The following is a 22,705-nucleotide window of genomic DNA, read 5'->3' on the forward strand; positions in this document are numbered from 1 at the left end:
TAGCCGCACTAGGAAAAATAATCCGGCTTCGATTTTTATTTTATGACATAGACGCCGATCGGAGCCTGTAATTATGTGTAAGCTTAGCGTAAATTAGAGTCGGGCTGGCAGCGTTGAAAAAAATTGAGACGTGAAAAGCAACCGTTGCGAAAATTTATTGTCCCGCTCGGGGATTATTTCTCAACTTGGCGGCTTCCTAATTGAAAGCAAACACCAGCTCGATACTTAAAATTTTTTTCATAACTAAATTTCTGCGTTCGTGTTGGTGAATACCATTCCGAGCTCTTTCATGGAAGTGAGCAAACAATGGAGCAAATGAGCAGCCCAAATGTGCTTCCGCACGCACACCGGCCCTTCAAGTGAGGAAAAGCGCCATTTATTTGCATTGCGAAAGTCCGCGCCACTTGCCAGAGAATGACCGTTCAGCTAGTTTTGGGATTACAAACGGGAAATGTGTTCATTTGCGCAGTGTTATCTCCACGTGCACGCGCAATTTGCCTAACTTGTGAGGTTTATTCAGTTAGTCTAATTTACTATATTAACACAACACAGTTGTTCACATAAGCTCAAAATATAAACTTTTAATTTCGTAAAGAGAAAGAGATATTATAATTGAAGTCCAATTATTTAAAAATCCATACAGTGCTAAAGCTATTGGTGGTGCGGTATTATTTTCATTTCAAAATTTTGTTTTAATTGAGAATGCAAACATCATTATGTATAAATTACATTTAAACTTATGGTCACTGTTGCAATATCATTACATCCGTTCAACTATTGGCTTTTCATTTAAATTTTTTAATAAATATGTATTAAATGTAATATTTTATATTAAAAAAAAGATAAAATTTAAGAAAAATATTTAAAACTTAATTACAATTTTTACTTTATTACCTTTATTATTAATAGTTAGTTTAATTACAACTTTAAAGTCATTGATAAGCCAACGATTAGCTTTATTATTATAATAACTTTTGGAAAAAATTCGAAGTAGTGTAGAACAAAATGAAGTATTTTTTTGCCTTAACTTCCACAATGAATTATTTTAATCTTTAAGCCTTTTAATACACAACTATTTCAAATATTTGGATTGAAGTTTAAGAGGCTGTAAAAACGTCAGTCTCTTAAACAGTAGGGTCTTGCCTCTTTCCTGTTTAAATTCGTCTGCTGTTTGACTGTAAAGCTCTCATGTACATACTTTTGGCTATCAAAAACCAAGTTTATAAATAAATTTTCAGCACCATCGAAAAGAGGTTTCACGCATAACAAACGTGTTGAAAACGGCTTTCGCTCCTGTCCTATCTGCGGCGAACAGGGCATAAATATTATCGAGCAAAGTGCCAATTTTCATCACTCACCGGAGAGCAGGACAGGCTGACAATATTTATCCGCGCACTGGCAAAAGTATGCAAAAATAAATGGTAAAATCTCCTGCCGCCAGCCCCTCCCACATTAAATTATTTGCATAGTTTATGGCCTTTTGGGCTGCGTCAGAATAATGTTATTCAAAGGTTTGCTTCGATTTTTCCATCCGTCCGAGCAAATGGACCGAGCGGGAGTCGCGTCGACTGCCCCTCGGAGACTCTTCCGTTCTGCCGATGTTTGTTCCCTCTCCTCGCCTGGGAATTCGTGAATTTATTTTTCGACGACTGCCCAATTGGCCGGAAAAGGCGAAACACGGTCCAATGCTGGCGGAAAATTGGCACTGCTGCGGATTTGTTCAAACTTGTCACGCGTCGGCCGAGGGGAAAAAGGACGGAATTGTACAAAAAGCATCCAGAAAGAAACAAAGAACAGAAAATCAAATCGGGAATTGGGATTACTTTCATGCAACTTTAGAATGAACTCAACTTGAAAATTAACTTTGATGCTGATTTTCGTCTTTTTTTAATTTCCTTAGTTATTTGTAAGAAACAACATTTGTTGCTAAATCTTTCCTTTTTGGCAAAAGTTAAAATTTAAAAATTTCACGTTGAATTAAATTTTTGTAATTTTATTATCACTATAGTTTTAACCTGATATTGTAAAATATAAACGTAAAATTTAAAGAATAATTTAAAACTACTTATTTCAGAGATTTGTAAAATTTGAAATTATTAAATTCAATTTAAACTGCATTCATTGTTACTCAAAAAACTTTGCTTATTGAAAAAAAATCCAAGTTCAAAGATAAAAGTTATTTCTTTCCGTAATTATTATTTATAAATTTCTTATAAGTGAGATTAAAGCGGATGAATTGATGAATAAAGGGATTGCCCAGAAACTTTGAACAGCATCTTCCAAATTGAGGTCGGAACCTCTCAGCAGGTGGCGAGGATTTCCAGGAAATATGTATTCAGTAAACGCGGATTAGCATTCTTACACTGCAGAATTTGTAGTACACACATTAAAATAATGAGCGAAAAATCTCCAGCACGCTGTTTCAAACTTACGTACACTTACGTGGCATGGTGTTCTTGGTGCAGCGTAACTTGTCCGCATGCCCGAGAGAGACTCTCACAATAAATACATACATGACGCAATCGCGCGGTCAAAGGTGAGCAGCTCGCGAGTGTATGTGCCTGCCGGCCGGTGCTGGAGTCAATGACTCAATACTCCAACGCCACACCGTCTTTTAATAATAATTCATTAAACGCAACGAGAGCTCCAGGAACTGCTCTCCGCGAATCAATTAGGTCTCTTTAAGAGCCTCGCGCCGGTGGTTTTTTCTTTTTCATTTTTTGCTCGCTGAAAGCTCAAAGCAGAGGTGGAGTGCAGCGCGTTGAAAGGAGTTCAACTTTTTCCGACGGCGGCTCTTTATCTCTTGCTGCTGATGCTTTTTAATTAAAGACGCGCCGGAATGCATCTATAGAGAGCGGCAGGTTTCAAATGAGTGCACTCGAAATCACCGAGAACAAGCTAGTAAGGGCTGCTGCGGTGGGAGAAATACTGAGACTTTGCGGTGAGTTTTAATCAACACTTGAATTTTCTCTGTACTTGCGTAAGGAACTCCAGCATCGGAGAGACAGTTCAATAATTAACCGCGGATTTTCATCCTTTCAACTTCTACAAAAGCAAATTATCTTATCATCATCGTAGAAAAATGAATATCGATTTATTAATTTTTTTTTTATCGATTTGCATTATTTGATCAATCAAGTTTACAGCTCCATGTATGTTACTTTTGGTCTTTACTTAAAATCTGTTAATTAAAAAAAGTTCAATTTTTCATTTGAAATGTTTTTCAGGAATAACATTTATAATTTTTTCATACTTAGCACGTAGCACAATATTAATCCTGTTAATTAAACTGCATAATTAAATTATTTGAAGAATCCTGTGGGAAAATGTTGTGATTTTACATAAGTCGGTTTTATTAATTGGAATATTGGAATTCCTGGATACCTTAGAAATTAAACCACCATACGTTATTAATGTTAAAGTTAAATTAGTAATCTGATGCAAAATACACGTGATTTGTTTTCTTTCTAATGCATAGCTTGGAAATTAATTTGAGATAGTTTTTACATAAGTTATAACTTTTTACTCCAAGCTTATATTAACTTTAAAATTATTTTTCATTTTACAGATTTCATTCAGTTATCGAACATCGAACACAAAGTATTTTACATAATTAATTAACTTACTTTTATAAATCAATTGAATCATCCATTTTTCCCCTTTGCCTTTGATACAAAGTCGCTCTTTTGACCTGGAAACTTTTCTCTCTGCGTGTTTTCCGTGTTGACTCAACCGCCATAATTATGTTCACACTTTAACATCCGCCGCGCAGCTAAATGTGTGTTTTCATTTTGAAAAAGAGCAAAACACTTGGTGGATCTTCTTTCTTTCGATCGTTGGAGGCGAGAGAAAGAGAGGCGGCCACTTAAAATTCAGCGGGAGGAAGGCTGAAGAAAAATAAATCGGCTCTCGGAATAATTGTGTGTAAGCAAAAATAGATTTGCTTCCTTTGAACTGCAAGCTTTTCTCGTGCGAAAGATAAACAGCACGCCGGGCTGTGCTCCAGAGAGAGACGTTCATTATAGAGCTGTTCGAATCGCACAACAGGGGATTTTCGCGAGAAGAGCGGAATGGACTAAATAGACGGGCTTTCGTAATAAGCCAAGGGTAATTACGTACAGCCTGAGGTTTCAAATAAATTGTACTCTTTGGAGTCGATAGAGCTGAAAAAAAATAAACTTGCATTAAAGTACTTTCAAAATATAGAGTAGTGTCTATGGGAAAATTTTACCCGAAGGATTGGATTTAAATAATAATAAAAAGATCTTTTTTAAAATTTTAATGTAAAACACAAAATGAACAATGTAAAGTACAATAATAATATTACTGCATTCTGGAATGGATAGGATATTTACAATTAATTAATCTAGAAGAAAAGAGAAAAACAATGTCCTGTTGACATTTTTGAATCCAATTATCTACGGCACATTTATCTTTCTCATTTCCCTGATGTTTGCAATCAAACGTCCATAATGATCAGACTAATTAAAGTAGCGTTTCTCACTTTGCGGGCACCGTTTTCATTGAAAAAGGTAAAACGAGAGGCACTCCTCCTGTTCGGCTTATAAGGGATAATAATACACATGTCACGCGTGCCTCGATAAATATTTAAAGTAACTCAGACACACACGTACGGACGCGCAGTGTGAACACCAATTAATGGGATAAATATATAATTGAACGGCTTCTTCCACACGACACATACGTAATAAAAATCAACGACCATTCTTGAACGTCCCGCGTCGCGTCATTTGAATAAAAACACCGTTCGGTGACGGCAACCACATTAGCGTTTAGCGAATTGCGTTTTGCTGCTGGTGCCAATTTAAAAAGATCCTGCTGGCTTATTATGCTTAATTTACATAAAAGTAAAAAAAAAAAAATACACCTTATCTAATTAAACAGCAAAAAATTTAAGCAGTATATTTAATTTTTTGTATTATTTTATTTTACTTAAAACGCAAGAATGATTTGAATTTTTTTAATGAAAAATTAATTTGAATTTCTCGTTACAGAAAATTTTTACATTTATATATTTTTCTAAGTTGCAAATCTTATTTGATTTTTTATGGAAATTTGCATAAAAAATCTGCGCAGTAAATCAAATTTCAGACTGGCCTAATGCGTTTCCTATCGTGCTGGCATGCGTATAATTTAATGTGACAGAAATAGCATTTTAATCTCGCAAATCTATCCTCGTCCACATTCCAACTTCAGACGAATCGCCACCGCGCGTTCCAGAAAGAGCGATGTTTGTTGTTTGTGCCAGAGACAGATGGACCTCTCATAAATACTCGCATCAAAAAACAAATAACGAATTAATCTGCAGCTTTGCCCACAAACAGACGTTTATTTTCATGTGTCACGGAAAATGTGCGAAATTATTATTCGAAAAATGACGAATCACCTGAAATTCCTGTCGCGGAATTGATTTTGTATGTTTAATTCTTCGAAGGAGGGGTTATTTATCGGTGTGTATAGGCCAGGCAGTTAAAAAACTAGCCGCACGCCGTAAATCTCTTTCAGGCCCGACGAAAGAAAATAAATATCGCATCAACTTTTTTAAATCTCGCACGTCCCGATAACGATCTGGAAGGGGCCCTATTTGGCCGCACATTTCGCCGGCGCTACTCATAATGAGGAAAAGCAGCTAACGAGCGGCAATTTTCGCTGTTGTTCTCCGAGGTACTAATCATAAAATTTGGGAATAAATGGATGATGCCTTCCAATGTTAAATGTCGGATAAAACCTGTCCTGTGGTGTATTAAAGTTGAAGATTTAAAGTAAAATTGCGAGAAGCTTGTAATTTTTGTTCAAGAGACACCGGTAATTAAAAGCGTCAAGGATATAATCGGCTCTTGTTGATTTATTTTTGAGAGAAAAAAAGTACATACCATTCAATTCTACAAGGTACAAAAGCCATAAATTTTGAAAATAAATGGTATAATTATACAATTTGATATCTTTAAATTTTAATTTCTTATGAATTATTAAAATTAATAACCAGTTTGAATTATAATATTATATTAATCATATTTAACTTAGTTTTTTAATTAGATTTTATTAAATTGTGTTTGAATTATTATTTTGAGAAATACTTTTAATGATTTTCAATTAAAGCTTCTTTTTCGTATTAAATTTTGCATAAACTTCTTTTAATATTAAATATTTTACATCATATTGATCTTGCATGGATAGAGCATGACTGAATTTGTGAGTTGAAGTTGTTGGAGATGACAAACAAAGATGTGGCCGCGAGGAACAATGAGGCATCAATTATGCATGATTTTATATTTTTACTCCCCTGCACACAGGTATGCGCTTATTCAAAAATGATTGAACACCTTCGACAGGCATTGTTATTTACGAGGATGTTCCTCTTCAGCCTCTCGAGTTGGCCGTCCTCCCAAAACAATTTCCCACACGGCCTGACCTTAAACGACCAAAGTAGTTAATCACATGCTTCGCCTCCTCGATAACGGAAGGAACAGCGCCGATCGCACACGGCTATTTACGCGCATGTTTAGTTACGTCAGGTCTTTAAAAAAAATTGATGGCGCTTCGATAAAATTCTTCTGAAATTTATATTTCGGTGGGCTATCAGATCGACGATCAAACAAAACTGTAAACGTTTTTCATCATCGACGATTTTTGACTGAAAAAAATAAGGAAAATATTATATATTTTTCTAGTAAAATTTTATCTTTAAAAATTTCCCTGCAAATAAAGCCGACTTATTTTTTCACTTCATACCATTCAGGATTCATACCAACCCAAGTTAAAAAGTTTCTCACAAAAAATTAATTTGTTTTGATTAAGGAATAGAATTTAATATAGAAATTAACTATAAATTTAAATTATTTAAATTAAATTATATCTATTTGTATTAATTCCATCATGTTAAGCTTAATTTTTATTATCCTGGATCTAATTTGAGTAGAAGATTATGAAACGTTTCAGCCCTAAAGACTAGAGTATATTTCATTTTCAAAACATTCTTCTATATCTGTTACTCTCCAAAGAACAACTGTAATTAATCAATGATAAAGAAAGAAAGAAATGCCAGGAAATCGTGACTGTGGCGAGTCTTTGGGAATCTTATTTTTTTATGCGATATAAAAAAGCTCAATATAGCTAAGAAATATCTGGACCGCACATACAAATAACTCTCACCCCTTTTCAAAGCAAAATTTATTTCTTGCGGAAAAAGCACTTTTCGTCCTACGTTGAATGCACAGTCATCTTATATTATTATTACCCTCGGCGAAACGTGCGATTGTTGGGCGTTTCTGCGCACTATTTGAAGGGAAGCTCGTGTGTGTTTATTTTGCCTTTCCAAGCCAAGCCGAGACGCGCATTTTTCGCACATAAAAGAGCCCAAAAATACACATTAGGGCCACAAAGAACAGCAAGAAAGAAAGCAAAGGGGGAGAACTGCACACGCTCTGCAAATAAAAAATCGGCGCATCTCCTTTCAGCTCGCTCTTTACGGCCTACTTCAATGTAAACAACATTATCCGTGACCACCACCAGTGGCGCTCGCCGAATACACAGCCACGGGCATTGTGGATGAGTATCGTGGTTGAAGCACAGAGGAGAAAAAATGAAAAAAAGTTTAATAATAACTATTGAAGAGGGAGAAGAAGATCAAATCTGATATTGCCACTGCAAAACATTTTTTCAACGGTTACTTTTTCAGTATCAAAATTTTTGATTTTTTCAAATAAAATAAAATTGATAATGGATTTCAATCAAATTAGTTGAAGAATTTTAAGAATAATAGAATTTATTCTTCTTGATACTAGTATTTTTGAGTAATTGGAATAATTCTTCATAAATAGTAATTTTTATTCACAATTTAAATTTCTTTTAATTAATTTTCAGTTATTGTTTAACTAGAAAGGTTTAATTAAAATGAAATTGAAAAAAATGTGAGATATTGGTGAAAAAAAATCATTTTTTTTTTATGCTGTAAAGAATTTGATTGAAAATTTCTGCGTTCATCTTTGAAATTTAATAGTGTTTAAAAGGCAAAATTTGTTGGTCTTCTTCTTGTAGTTAATCTCGCATCATTCACGCCTGTCACACGAGTGTTCTTTGCCGCGGGAGAGCAGCCAAGGGCCGCCTAATTAATTTCAGCTTTCCGCGTGGTCAGCCACTCGCGCGCCAAGGCCGTGTGATTTGCATAAAAATCCGTGGAAATGCAAATTCTCCCCAAGCGAGTGTAAGACGATTATTTCTGACTGGTGGGCCACGTTCTCGTCATTCATCCAACGGCACAAGCTATTTCGGTGCAGCGCACTTTTCGGAATTAAAAACACCCGCTCGCTCAGCCCGGAGACCAATTTCGCGCTCTTTCCCTGCCTCGCGAAAAAGCGGCGAAAGGGCAGGGGATTTGGCACAAAAAATTCTCGCTCGTTCTCACGTCTGCCAATTTGGTCGGTGGCGCCATGCATATACATTTCCTCGTCCCAATTGCTGACTCGAGGAAAATGAAAAGAACCGGAGATGAGAATTTGAATTTAGATGAAAAGGCTAAAAGGGTTGTGTATGAATTAAGGGGGGGGAGATTTTATCGTGCAGAAAATTATAAAATATGCATGGTGACGTTTTATGAAAAGAAACAATCATGCTTATCATTAGCTGATCAATCAGGGGAATCAATTTTGAGAAAAATTATTAATATTATTACTTATTCTTTTTAACCCATAATATTTCTATTTTAAAAAATTCAAAGTCCATATTATATTTAATTTCTCATTAAATGGTATCTCCATTGTGACTAACTTGAAACTTCACAATGCAATATTTAAATATAATTTTACTATATAAATTTCTCTTATTTATAACTTATGAATGTATATCGAATGAACATTATATAAATAAATCTAAAAAATTCTTATGTGGTTATGATTTTAATGCGATAATAAAAAAATAATCAAGTCAAAGAATAAAATAAGACTTATAATATTTTATTTTTATTATTGAACTAAAATAATATTATAAAATTATAATTAGAGAAATTATACAATTATAATTTTTATAAATTTAATATCTGTATATAATTGATTAATCAATAACCCTCTAAATTTTGGAGTCGTAAACTTAATTCATCCATGGCCCAGAATGATGTGAACACCTCAACTGCTTTTCTGTTTGCGAAGATTTTTACATAGGATTAACTGTTTTTTTTTTTTTTTTTTTTTTAATTGTTTATCCCTCTTGGGAAAGGCACCAGCGGTAGCAGACAGGCTGCTAAATCGCAAGGGCCGATAACTCGGATTCTCCCCTTTCGGGGCCGATAACACGGTGACCTTGCGACCCACTGGGCCAGGGAGAAGGGAGTGTAGGATGGGTTTGTATGTTGGGAATTTGAAGGATGAGGAAGGTGAGCGGCTGCGGCCTATGAATGGGAACTATGCCGGCATTCGCCTGGAATGTCTGATGGAAACCGCAGAAAACACCAGACAGCATAGCCGAAATTGCAGACGAAATGCCTGCAATTCCTCCCAAATCTGCCTGTCGCAGTGATTAATGCACCTCCTATGATTTTCTGTAGTCCTGTGAACTAGCTGGTCAGAATCAGAACTTTTTCAAGCCCTGACCCTAGCCAGGATAGAACCCAAGGCCTCCAGACTATCAGCCAAGCGCACTAACCACTGTGCCACACAGTCGGTTAAACTTTGAAGTAGAGAAAATTATATTCAAATCTCTTCGAAAGGTCAAATTTAAAAACCAAATTGATTCTCTTTTCACATTAAAAATAATTATATTAAAAACTTCCAGCTCAGAATATTATCTTCCTTGAAACCTTTGAACAGCTAACTAAGTTAAGACGTATCATTTTCTGCTAATTTGATTTGGGTTCGTTCTCGTTCACACTCGGATTTGCGCGCCGGCTGGATGGCAATCACTGCAGAGACGCAGATAATCAATCCACTCGAGTGAAAACGCTCAGCTCAATCTGGAGGAGTCGATTCTACTTGGCTCCTTGTTCACTTTCGCGCGGCGTCGGAGAGCAAAAGGGCGGACGAGATTGCGAGCCGCCGAGGCTTCCGCCCTTTCCTGCAGTGTGCACAAAACGCGAGAATTGATCTTCCGCACGTGATAATACTATAATGAGAGAGAGAGAGAGAAAGAGCCAGAGAGGTAATTCCACGAGTCTTACGGCGGGCAGCGCGCGCTGGTGTAAATTTTTAACTCCCTTGAGATATTACGACCGACCAACCGCGGGAGTAAAGAGGAAACTTATCGCTCGCTGGCCGCTGGGATGCAACATCAACTTCCTCTGTACGCTTATAAATTTACACATATTTATTTTATCTGCAGATTTGGGTTTGGGCACTCATCTGGATTGTGGTGAAATATGGCATAATTAAATTAATGGAAGGAATACTCCTGAATTTTGTGGCTAATTGAAGCCAAAGATATTTCAGTACATAGAGAATAAACAAAATTTTTTGAAATTTTTTACAGGTAAGTAAATAGTATTTATTTGTGAGTACAGAAAAAAGTTATTGATGTTTAATTGATTTTAAATTCCTATGCAGAGGATAATTTTTTTAATGAAATGCAACAATACTTATAAAACACTCATCGAAGAAAGAAACAAATTAATTAAAATTCAAAAATATCAAAAATACTTTTTCAATTTCTATTTAAATATTTTTATGAAGTGTAATCTCTCGAAATAGATTGAATAACTCTTTGAAGGCAACTGACAATAGCATCATAATTTCCCTTAATTGAGTGTTCGCCAAACCCGCGCCCGGCACTCCTACACGGAAACGCCCAATACCTCAACAACAATGGGATGCATTGTTGGGTGGTCAAAAAGCTCCACAGGTCGTTGAGGCGATTAATCTTGTTCGGTGTCAAAACGCCGTCCTTTTACGGATCGCTCGCAAATCGCCATAAATCTCCTCTCCGGTATGTGCGTGAAGGAGACAGAAGAAAACTCGTTGGCGGTCTTGAAGAGGAGTTGGCGAACGCAGAGTTAGTTGGATGGCGAAAATGAGGTTTGCGAGTGACGGGGCGCTCCGGGTTTTTGCGTTTCGTCCGTCTGTCGTCTCCATGCCTGCCACTTTGTTTGCGCACAAGATTGCCACTTGAAAAGTTGAATTTCGCCACTCGGCTGATCTCAAAGATATATGAATTATTTTCCTACACGTCTCTCACAATAATCTTGTGCTACGGGAGTTGATTATTTCTGGCGTGAAATCTCAAAACGTGGAAATTAAATGAGAAGTAACGGTAAAAGATGTGCATAAAAATGGTTTCAATTTAAAATTTTATTTTTTTTAATCTCGTCGTGCAAAAAGTTAAATTATAATTCCGATAAAACTTTTAAGTTTCCATCTTCTTTTTTTTTACCATCATCAAAGAAACATTGAAATTTGTAAATTTTTTTAAATATCTAATTTCGAAGAGAGCTGAATAGAAACCTCCAAGATAACTGAAAATTTTATGATTTTTTTTAATTTTTATAACAACATTGCTGATATAATTTATTATTAAATCACATTTTCAATAATGACAAGTTAAAACATATTGTAAGTGAAAATAAAATTTTGGAAAATAAGACATAAATTTTCTTTCGCAAATTCGTTGACATAATTACGTTATTTTTTTAGTTAAAATTTGAAAGTTCTTTTATTACTTTCTTCTGATAAAGAGGACATCTGCATTCAGAAAATCTCTTTGAATTGACACCCACCCCGCAAAGTGCGTTTTGCGTGTCTGTTGCCTCCAAGGAAATGACTGGATCTGCGGCCAGAGAGAGCAACGCGTTTACGACTGGCAATAAAACACGCGGCGCGATTGAAAAGACTCGTTAGAGGTGACGACGTTTCGCTTTTACTCCGCAAATGGATTATTTATTTTTGCACACCAGATGCAAGTTTTGCCAGATACACTTCAAAGACACATCAACTTCAATAGCGGTAAATTTTTATGATTAAGTAGAAAGTTTTAAGTTTGATCTACTCCAAATTCGCTTCACTCTTGTATATAAAGATTTTTGTAATAAGAACAGAAACAAATGCAAGGCATGAAATGAAGTTTTATTAAAATGATAATTCCGGATAATTCGTGTTTTTAAGTAATCTCATTACAATTCTTTTTAATTTCTTCTCATTGAATTAATTTCCCTTCATAGCATTCACTAAAATTAAAGTGAATCTCCACTGTTTTAATTCTATCAAGAAACTTTTACAGTATTAAAGGTGCTGATCACAATTTCAAATGTTCATCTCACTGTAAATTGCCCTAAATAGGGAGGAGTGGAAACAAAGCTGGATCAAAAATTTGCATTTCAAATTTGCTCATTTGACTTCGCAACTGTTGATGCTGATTTAACAAACGGTTGCAAACTATTTTAATGACAGAGAGTTGGCGACATTTGATACGCAGCCCGCATTGCTTTTAACGATCGGGGGCTTTTCATTAATCATCGCTGCAATTTCGCTGGAATACGACGCGTTTATCGGCCGCTAATAATAAGGCAAACAATCCAACTGTCGCACGCGCGCCACGAAAGACTGCAATTTAAAAAAGCATTGCACGGAATCACGCGAATCCATAAATTTGGGACCGGGTCGAAATTAGAATTTAATTTCATCGCATTTTTGCACGTCGTCGCCCGCAACGTTGGAACAATAATTAAATACGTCTGAATCGTCTGCCGAGCAATTTGCGGATTAAATTTTGACGTGTGCCACCCATTACGTTATTAGTTATTAATAACAATGCCGAAATTACACGGCCTGGTGGCACGCAACCCGTCGCTCTCGCTCTCTCCTGTGTTTAATTCCTTCCGTCCTAATTAAACGCACGATTTGTCAAGAGAAGCCGTGCAGTATCGTGATGAAGGTGAATTATAACACACCGATCCGATATTATAATTTTCACGGGCCAATTAGACACACGGCCGATTTCGTGCAAAAGGTTAATGTCTTCGTCTCGGCGAGAGTAAAAGCTACGAGGGGTAGCGCGAGTCGAGAGCAAAGGAGGTCAAAATCGTTCTGCACTCGCACAAACTTGCAAAATGCCAATGGAGCAGTTTCCGAATCGCAACTCTTGCTTTTAACCCCGAAAGGGTCAAATTTAATTACAAGGTTTTTCAGAGAAAAAAAATTATTAATTTCTTATTTAATTCGTCCAAGCAGTTTAATTAAAGTTTGTTAAATTTTACTCTGAATTCATTCTTTTTGTTTTAAAAGTTATTTTCAAGGGGTGATTCAATAAAAAAATTAATAAACTTGAGAGGAAATAGGAATAAATTATTGAAAAAAATTTACATTCATACAAGTAACTACTTATTATTAAATACTGAATAATAATCGTTGAAATGTACCAAATAGCAACAATATTTTTATTTGGGGTGTATACTGCAGAAGCTATGGAAACACGCCAATGATGTTTTAGAAGTCTTATACCAAATATTTTTGTATACATCGATGTCTACGACCATATCACGTTGAACACACCGGTTCTCGTCCGATCACCGAAGTTAAGCAACGTTGAGTGCAGTCAGTACTTGGATGGGTGACCGCCTGGGAACACTGCATGTTGTAGGCGCTCTTTCAAATTTTATGAAATGGTTCTTAAATTATACAAATCTCGATTTTGCCACTAAAATAACATCCAAAATCAAGTAAAAATAATATGTAACATTAAGAAATTAAGAAGAAAAAAAATGCATTTTAAAATAAAAATTAAATGTGAAGGTGAATAATATGCAAATTAATTCTTTAATTTATGAAGATATCTTTGAAATTTTATTTAAACTTGCTTTTAAATTACTTTTTTCAATCTCTTTTAATCAATTTCCACTTACAAGGATTTTTATACAAAGTATTCATAAATAATAAATAAATAAAGGAATTTTATAGATGACATAAATAATAAAATCACTTAAAAATGGATTAATTTTATTCATATATTTAAAATTTACAAAAACTATTCTAAACTATTTCTGGAGTAAATTTCAAATTTAATTGCAAAATATTACAAGAAAACGTATGAAAAGTTTATTATATAATAAATATAATAAAGTTTATGGTACAACATATTTGTAAAGTAAACAAGCAAGATTTCTGACAGATATGAAATGTGAAAAGTAGTGTAATTTTGCAATTTCCATAACTCAGCCAACCTTAACGAATCCAAACTGCAAAATTGAAGTGCTCAATAAATAAATTGGAGTGCTGTGGTTCAAAGGAAGCAGATTAACATCATTCCATGCCAACAGAGGGACAATAACCGTGACATTTACAATCGGCTGCGGCTGCTGGGTGGCCGTCGTTAAACTTTCATACTTGAAAATCGCGGACGGCGCCAGGCAACAAAATAATCGCAGCAAGCGTCATTCTCTTTCCATGAAAATAGCCGCCCCGTGCCCTCCCTGCAAAGTCGTGTCTTCGGTCGTAAAAATTACTTGTGCAAGGCAGCGTGCACGATATGTTTATACGTGTTTATAATCATTTAGTTGTTTAATCAATTCAAATTCTAACTTTTTATCACTTGATTTTGCTCGCCAGCCGTTTCACTAGCAAGAAATCAAAATTTCCTCAACCGCTTTCATTATTTTGACAGATTCGTTTTTTTTTTAATTGAAAGACGAATTTGATTTTTATCTTACAAAAATCATGGAATAATGTAACATTTAGTTTTTTTTTTACTTTTTCATGTTTTTTTTTTTTATTGTTTTATATCAACAAATAACTTTGAGCTACAGTGCGCTGCATAATTTTCTTTTTAAACTTGATTATTTACAATTTACTGATTTTTCTGTTAATATCCTTTTGATTCCAACTTAAGCCAAAATATCAATCTCATTGAAGGTTTTTCTAACCTGAACTCTGTCATATCATTTACTTATATTATAGATTTAATAACTGATAAATTTCTTTTTGAAACCCCAAAAATTTTTACCTGCCTCTCGTCGTCCGAGCTAAAAACTTTTTATACTTTAATACACATTTCCTCTTCTACCAAACTGCGCAGTTTAAGTTTTCTCAGTAGCGCAAGATGAGTGGCTGCTGATGAGGACGACGCTCCATCATCTCAAGAGCACCCCGAGATGTTGTCACCAAAAGCTCTCTGCCTTGTGTGTTGATGTTTTGGCTGCGTGGGCAGACGCGGAATGCCGCAAAGACTTTTTGCGGCTCGATTAGCAGCCGGCGAGGCAAAGGCCAAGAGATTCATAAACATATATTATCTCTCTGCGAAGAAGAGGAGCCGGCGACGGGACGATGATAGGTGACGCGACAATTGCCTCTAATTTCGCGCACAGTGACTTATGAAAACACTTTAGAGAGAGCGCCCGATTCTAAATTTAACCGACGTTTAAAAAACGACCAACGCACACGTGTTGAGGAGTTGAATGGGAATCGAGAGACAATTTTGTTATTTCTGAGCATTCTCTTTACAACTTCATTTGAAAATAGGTGGAGGATTTTAATATTTAAAATCCGAATCACTAATTTATTTTATATCAATAAATTGTAATTCATATTTATATTGATTTCTACTTATTAAATTCTTTTGAGTACACAAATTTTTCAACCTTAAAAATCAAAGATTGTAAAATCTAAAACTCTATAAGTTGTATTGGAACTTCAAGTTTCAAATTTTTGAAGAGCGTGCGTCGCTACGAAATATAATGTATATTAAAAGCAGCGGTGTGCCGGGCTAAAATTAAAAAGCAGTAAATTTCGCGTGGACCCACCGCCGCTCCACGCGGATCCGGCGCCGCCTGTGTTGCTTTTGCAAGCATAATTCAGTGCATTTGAGTCGTAAAAGTGCGCCCCCAGAGAGATAAAAACGTTGGACTCGTGCCCGACACGAGTACACGTCATATATTACATTTAAAACGACTCGCTGCTTCGAAATGTCAAAAACAAAAAAGTATCTTGGGAAGATTTACTCCAATGGAAATTGATCGGAATATCAAGTCTTTGCACACACAATTTATCGGCAGAAAATATCAAAATTTATTATTACAATTGACCAAGTTGCTATTCTAATATTTCACTAATTAAAATAAGATCTAAGATCTTTTTGCAGAAAAAATTAATGATAAATTTTTAAATAAAATATATGTGAAGATTTGAATTTGAAATCGGCTTCTCATTGATGGGTTTTTTGTGAATTGTTGATTATTTAAGAAAAAACATTATCCTGCTATACATGTTTTGGTAATTGGAAGTAAAGGAAAATGAATTCTTTAATTTAAAATTAACAATTTTTGTGGAAAACAATTTAAAGTTTCATTTTTACACAAAATAAATTTTTAAATCACTAGTCAAATTTAGTTGCAAATTGTGTTTATTAATGTATCATTGGGCATTCTCAGTTCAAATACATCATCCATACATACAATATTATAAATTCATTGATTTAAGAACGAGAAAAATACATCACAAAATACAAAATTTAGACATTTTTGTGTTAAAAAATTTTTGTATAAAAATGTAACTTATAAATATTTTTCACGAAAAATTGTTAGTTTGAATGAAATACGTTTTTTAAAAGATTAATTTTTTTTGTACTTATTCTTGTCAAAATGATTTAAATCTAACGAATTATTGCTGCAGCCCGCAGCCGAAAAATGAAGAGCAAGATATTTGAAGATATTGTTTTTTTCTAAAACAATAAAAACTCCCAAAAAACCCATCAAGGAAAAGCCGACTTTCAATTAAACTCACCATGAATCAACCCTCGATCGTGGAATTCCAATACGAAATTAAATTTTATTTTTAAAAATATATAAACACTTCCAAATTTTGCTAGAAAAATAATTTAAAAGCAATTTATACAGTGTCGTATGCAATTATTACCATACATGCCGCAAAATTAATTTATTCTTAATTATATTGCAGCCAGTGTAATTACTCAATAACTCATTAGTCGCCTGTGCCGTGGTTGCATATTAAAGCTAATTAACCAAGTCTTATTTTTCCCTCTCGCGCAACTTTGTCCGCTAGTAAAAAGCGTGGAGGGCGATTAATAATAATCTCTGTCGAAACAATTACGATTTCATTCGTGCATCGCATTTATACACCTAACGCCCTTTTCCTTCATCTTTTCATCTCTGCAGGCGCAAGCAGAGATAATTAGCGTTTGCCTTTTTCGGCGTTATTTTGCTCGCGAGAGGATCCGCGTTCGAATAATAACACACGCGAGTTTTCACACTTGATTGCGAGACGGAGAGGAAAGTTGTCTTGCCTTGTGGAATTTTGTGCTCAGTACATGCATTACATTATTGTTGTTATGCGCGGGGGAAATAATAAAAGGCGCATGAACATCGTTCGTTTCATTAGCATTCGTGAGTGCTGCCAGCAGCTCGGGGCACGGTGGGTGTGAGAGAATAAGCCCGAGTTGGAGGACGCGATCCTCTTATTACTCGGCTCAACAGGCACCTGAGCTCGTCAAGCTTTTCCACTCCTTTGCCAGATGAAATATATTAAAATTGAAGAAAATTCTAAAAATTCTAAAGATTTTACATGGAAGTTTTTTTAATACTTCCTTTTCTGCCTAAAAATTTGTGAAAATATGAGAATTATGAAATTTCATAATTGGATATTTTTAAAAATTAATCAAAGTTTCATACAAAGTCTCTCAATTAAATATATCCATTTCTAAAACTACGGTAAATTAAAAAAAATGGGGGGAATGGAAAATAAACTCTTTAAATTTCATTTTTTATTCCATATTTTAAAAAAATGCATCGTTTTGGGAACTGTTAATAACTTTCATTAAGTTTTCATCTTAAATTATAAAAATGATTTTTTATTTTCATAATTATTGAACTCCGCAGAAAATTAAAGTACAAATTTGACCTTTTCGCCCGCTAACAACTTTATTGCGTCAGACTTTTAAAAGTAGGTAATATTATAAATTTGCGCAATCACGTTAAAATATTGGCGAGGTGAATCTCCGTGCATGTATTTTTTGAGACCGCAAATCAGCCCAGCAGACAAATCATGCACACAGCAGTCGTCAGTTGACTGCAGATGCACGGCGGTGGATTTTCATTCTGCAACGTCGGACGAGTTGGGCTTTAATACTCGCGGTCGACAGATTCTCCGAGAGCGCCGTATTAAATTCAACTGGAGATGCATACGTTGAGCACACACTCGACAATGAGCAAGTTTATTCAGCGGTATGGCGACCGAACGCTTGCTTCGTGGAATTCATCCCGCTGAATTCAGTGCGGCTTGTGGATTTTATTCGCGATTTTCCTCTATTCAAAATACGCACGGAACAGAATAATATATATATAAAAATTTTGAAATATATTTTTCAAGATAGATGTTCTACAAAAATGAATGAAGATAATCATTTTTTACACTTTAGAGTCTTCTAACATTAATAAAGAATTCAATAATAAATTATTTCGAAACTTTTAATTACTTTTATAATTTGAATTTTTTTTAAATATAATTGATATTGGTTTTAATAAAGTTAAAGAAATTTGAAAAATATTTTATATATTAATGGAAAAAATCAATAAAAATTGGATATAATAAAAGTTGGCATTTTTTTTTTATAAATTATTAGATGATGAAAATATTATTAAAAAAAAAAAATTATTGCAATGTTGTAAAATAAGGTTGTATCAATATATTCAATGAACAATCGTCGATATGGAAGGGATTAAATTACACATTTCAAAAGTTTCTGTCACTTGCTGGCAGCAGCTCATGCAAGTGAATTTATGCTCAAGTGCACCCGCTGCGTTTGTAACTTGCCGCTCTCGTCTCTTGTTTAAATGCTCGCATTTTGTATGCGTCGTTCCGTTATGTAATCCACCGCGATAAAGCTCCCCATTGACGACTGCAGAAACTCAAAGCACGGTGATGATATATTTGCCCCTAGCGAGAGCGCGACCAGCTGATCCTCTTTTGCTAATTTACCGTATTAATGCACTCAGCGTCTGAATTATTGAATGAGAATATTTAACGTGCATTACTGTCATGTGTGCAATTACAAGCTTCTCTGCAGCGACGAGGTTTAGAGCTCACACTCGCACAAACGGGCATAATTTCATTACTAATCCCGCAATTAGTGCAGTTTACTGCTGATTCCGCTCTTGTTAGACGTGATATTGCACAGCAGAGCGAATTTCTGCAAAGAGCGCCGAGCAAACTTAAGTGCTGAGTAGATCGAATTATGTAGGTTTTTATTCAATCAGGGAAGTGAAATAAAATTAAATAAATGTAAAAAAAATGTTAAAATTCTTAAATTAATTTTGTAAAATTTCAAAAAAAGGGATAAAGTTTTTACTTTATTTTCAATAATTATTTGTGTAGTACTTAAATTTTCAAAATAAGATATAATTCTTAACTTATTATATTTTTTATTTAATTATAATTTTTTTTGATAATTTTTACTGTAGATAGGCTAGAATGTGGAATAGAAATCAAATTATTTAGAATTTTTTCAGCTTTACAAATTTTTACACATCCTCAGCAATGTAGCGAAAAATCAGTTTTTCTTCGGGTGATGAGCAAGTTGTCCTCCTTATCCAATTATGCCCTGAAAGTCCTCGCTCTTATCCGTCGCCCTCCGGCAGAAGTTTAGTGCCAAACTCTAACTTGCTCGGGAACTGCTGGTGAGAAAACGCGGTTACGCCACAGCAGCTCGGTGCGGTTTCTCGGTTTCATTTTATTATTTCGTTTGCGTTGCACGTGGCAGAGGCTGCACGTTGTAAATAACTCAATTTATGTATCAAATTCGTGCCGACCGACCAAATTGAATGGGGCCGGCAGGACCATCTTAAGAAGGAAGAGGCTCGTGACGCGAATTTCTCATGAGACGGGCGAGAGGAAATTTTCGGTGTCACACTCGTGGTCAGCGCTAAACTGCCGCATCGCTGCGTGTTTATATGCTGGTCCTTGAGAAGAAAAAATGTGTACAGCTATAAAATTCATCATTATTCAACAAATCAATTTTTATTTTGATATTTTTTAAATTAAAATTTAAATTACTTATTATTCATTAAAAATAATGTATCTAGTAATTCTTTTTTAATAAAAACTAAAAAATTAAATTATAATTTTTTTTTTTAATTAAAAAGAAACATGAAATTAAATAAAAGTGTTAAAAATTTTATGAAGAAAAAAAATAACTAAAACAATAGTTTTAATCAATTTTAATTAGCATGTTTTTTTTTTTTAAATTGTGAAATTATAAATTAAATTTCTCTTTAAATACTAATAATGAAGCTGTGGTGTCCGGTTTAAATTATATCATGACAACTTCGTGAAGTAGACACAATTTTCTCAGTGAAAGGCAAACTCAATTACCTGATCTCAAATAGTACAATTATGTATTATTTAACATTCGTCTTAATTGTCTCGCTCATCTGCCAGCGTGTTTATCCAGCGCATTTGCCTCTCATTGTCAGACGGCGAATCTCTCTCTCTCTCTCTCTTGGTCGGTCTATTTGCACCTCGGTCTTGATTATCTCGGTACCGCGGCCGTGCACTCTCCTCGCGAACACACACGTTTACAATTATTTACAAAACTCTGGCGGCGTGTTTCTGATTCCGAGAAACTCCATCGCCGCTCATGCATACAAACTCTGCACAGAGCCTCGGCAAGCAGAGCAGCCTTGGCGTAGGTCAGTAACACTTCATTAGCCAGACTTCAAACGACGCTTTTTGCCTCTCACTCGCGCTCGGTGCAGTTGGAATGCCTGCTTGCGGCCGACCGTTCAATTCGCACCCCATTCATTGCCAACCAGAACAGCCTCGGACTGGTACTTTGCCGTTAGAGACAAAATCCTCAATTTTCTAAAGTCTGGGAAGTGCACTGAGGCAAACAATTAATCAATTATTTGGATTTGCAAACTTAAAATGGATTTAAGATTATGTTTAAAATCAATTATTGTTTAAAAATGATATTTGAATTAAAATAAAAAATTAAAAAAAAAATATCCTAGACATTGGCGTTTTGGCCCAATAATAATGACAAAATTTTTTGAAAATTGCATGAACTTTAAAAAACGTGAAGTTTTTTTCAAAATGACAAAAATGTTTTCAGTTTTGCAATAATTACATATTTATTAACAATTTTTGATAGTTTCCTTTTCACACAATTTAGAAAATACCTAGAAAAATAATGAAACTACCTTGATTTGTCTTTTATATTATTGAAAAATTATCTCTTGTGCTTTTTAAAAATTTTTACCTTTAAAAAAGGTCATTTTTTCACTGCCCTTTTCGTATTTGCTCTTTATAAACCAAACGTTATTTGCTTTCTGTTCAGACGCAGAATCTCATTATTCAAATCGATCCCAGCTTTTATGCCAGATAGTTAACAGTGTGCTTGCGTATATACGAACATTCGGAATTGATTTCCAGGGAGCTCTTTAGGAACGCATACTTTTGTTCACAGTCGGCGCTACGTTTTCAGTTCTGACCCATATTGCTCATTGAGCTCGTCGACGGCCACTGCTTTTGCTCTTGAGTTCTCCGTCGGGAATGAAAAATGCACACCCACATCTCTCTGCTGGCAAGAGAAACTTTGGGAATATCTACAGTATGTGTTTGAAAGATATAAACGCGCGTTCAAAAGTTTAGCCAAGTGTCATTACTTCACAAGGGTAATTATTAGTCAAGACTTTAACATTGTTGCCCATGGCTAGGTGAAAATAGATTCTCTGATGATGCAATTTCGAATACTTTTCAAACGACATCTTACAAAAAATTTTGAAATTTTTTAATACGGAAGTAGTAATTTAATTTAAAATTTTTATCAGTTTTATATAGAATATTAAATTTTGTCCTTTCAAATAATTATTTTTTCCCCAGCGATAAAAGTTGATTTTCAAATTCATCCTCGTCACCTTCAAAACGTCCAAGTACCAAAGTCCACACAAAGAGCTTTTGTAAACAACCCTTAAGGAACAAATTTCCCCCAATTCTTTCTGCTAGAATGCGTGTGAATTGGGTTACTGGCCTGCTGTGTGGAAAAAGCAACGAGATGAAAATCTTTGCGGAAGGAAATGTGACTCCCGATTTCGTCCCCCTTTCTCGACCATCAACACCTCTTCTTCTTTTCTAACCGCACTCTTTAGGAGCTCCTTTTAGCTGCACTCGCCGGCCGACCAGTTGTAAATCAAACCCTCTTTTCCCAGCAGCCCTTTACAGAGGAGCAGAGAGCCTGCGGAAAAGAATAAGACTCGAGCTGCCCGTCGGGTATTGTGGTCGGAAGCACAAAACAAAGTGCACACGTTTATCTGATCTATTTTCATGGCCCAATTTCTAGACTCGCTGGTCTCATAAAGGAATAAATTGACTGGAAAAATTGCGTGCTTTTTATTCACTTTGATTTTGATAAGAACAAATAAATTTGTAGAATAAATTAAAGATGCTATGTAAAATTTCCCGAGATGGAAATTATTTTTAAATTTTCAAGTAAAATTTACTGGAGATCAAAATTTTTAGTCAATTTTTGATCTAAAAATTGATTAATTAACTTATTTTAACTCATTCTAAAAAAAATTAACTCTGCATTTCGTTTATAAATTAAAAATAATCGGTTAATCCTTCCTCAGCTTAATTTAGCTCTGGAAAAAATTTTAGTTTCCTTCAACGAAATTCAGCCATTATGTATAGAAAAAATTTCCAGTGATGAGTTTAGAAACAATGAGAAACAATCATTCCTAGAAAAGTATAAAATTTCAAATCAAACG

At 34.8% G+C, this 22,705-nt stretch overlaps 1 protein-coding gene and 1 non-coding gene across 3 annotated transcripts in view; both read left to right on the forward strand.

Annotated features, from left to right (window-relative positions):
- Window positions 1-22,705, forward strand: part of LOC132192547 (thyrotropin-releasing hormone receptor-like) — an 80,077-nt gene that overhangs the window by 40,489 nt on the left and 16,883 nt on the right. The window lies entirely within an intron of this gene.
- On the forward strand, window positions 13,460-13,578 carry LOC132193280 (5S ribosomal RNA). The gene has a single exon (XR_009441429.1). It is a non-coding gene; the product is annotated as a 5S ribosomal RNA (ribosomal RNA).

The sequence above is a fragment of the Neocloeon triangulifer genome, unplaced genomic scaffold, assembly GCF_031216515.1.
Source record: "Neocloeon triangulifer isolate White Clay Creek 2 clone unplaced genomic scaffold, ASM3121651v1 ptg000003l, whole genome shotgun sequence".
Classification (NCBI taxonomy): Eukaryota; Metazoa; Arthropoda; class Insecta; order Ephemeroptera; family Baetidae; genus Neocloeon; species Neocloeon triangulifer.